The sequence below is a fragment of the Coffea arabica genome, chromosome 5c (assembly GCF_036785885.1).
Source record: "Coffea arabica cultivar ET-39 chromosome 5c, Coffea Arabica ET-39 HiFi, whole genome shotgun sequence".
In the NCBI taxonomy this organism is placed as follows: Eukaryota; Viridiplantae; Streptophyta; class Magnoliopsida; order Gentianales; family Rubiaceae; genus Coffea; species Coffea arabica.
Genome location: NC_092319.1, coordinates 10,142,243 through 10,143,729, shown reverse-complemented (window position 1 = coordinate 10,143,729; position 1,487 = coordinate 10,142,243).

The window sequence follows — 1,487 nt, the reverse complement described above, 5'->3', positions numbered from 1 at the left end:
CCTCGACATTCCAACTTGTACTAATCAGGCCAAAATAGTCCTTGAAAGTCAGTCAAATACTAAGAATCACTCCAATCCCACTTATCACTTAGTAATGAGCCAAAAGATAACTAAACAAATAATCAAAGAGAACATGCAAAAGGCTCGATTCAACCAACTAGCCCTCGGTTGGAATTAAAGTCCCAGATATTTGAGAAAATCATGACATAGCATAACTTCAAATCGAAAATTTTACCCTTGACGGTGCTGGACAACACAACAAGTTAGCATAAAGCTATACTTCACCTGAGAGCCTTAGTTCAAGAATTCCATCCCTAATGGTGCTGGACAATACAACAAGTTAGTACAACGCTATATTTCACCAGAGAGGCCCAGTTCAAGAATTCCATCCCTGGTGGTGCTAGACAACACAATAAGTTAGCACAACGACTATACTTCACCAGAGAGGCTTAGTTCAAGAATTTCATCCTTGCTGGTGCTGGACAATACAACAGGCATGTCTCGCCAGAAGAATGGCAGTGCTTGATAACACAATAGACAATGCCTCGCCAGAGAGGTTCAGTTCAACCGCTACAGAAGAGTAGTAGCCGGTCTACAACCACATATAAAAGCATACAAGTTCAAAAACAGTGTCAATTACTTCAAGTTCATGGAGCACGGGTATGAATAAGAACTCACTCGCCCAGCCTATGCCCAACAATTCACATTCTCAAGCAGTCACGGAATTCAAGTCCACACACAGATCATATACGAATCAAGCTACTTGCTTATGCGTAAAAGAGATACCATATATTCAGTCAAATCAGATCCATTGAGTATACGTAAGAGCACACTCGCCTAAACAGGTTCAAGTCGAAAGTGATCTCAACTTAGTCGGTCTCAGGCAGTTCAAGTATTTCAAATTTCAATACTCACAAATCGGGTGGTGCAAACCTGAATCAAACAAGAAAACTAGAAGAAGGATGCAAAATTAGAAATTTTCTCAACAAATCCGGACACCACCATAATCTATCAAAACCCTAGCCAAAATCTTATTGGACAAGTTCTAGATAACATTCATAATTCCAATCTCCTCAATCGGTTACATTCCAAGGCAAGTACAAGAATCCTCCGTGCTCAGACCTTTGCCATTATAACTTATCTCAAACTCACGATTCCTAGTCACATCATCAAACACTAGAATAATTCACAAGCATTTCCTCAGGAAAAGTATCGAGTGCTCAAGAACAAGAAACCAAAACTAAGAAACTTTACGACTCAAGCCGTACGCTAGCACCAGAATCGGTTGATGTACGCTTGGGAGCAACCAAGTCATATCTTACGCTTACCGCTTTCACGATTCACAACTTACGCTCCAAAAGAGCACTTAATCCTTTGGACATAGTCGCTTAACTTTCAAATCAATTCCACAGTCCGGCACCCTAAACTTTAAATCTAAGATACACTACAGAGATCTGAAGACTAAGCTCTAATACCAACTGTGACAG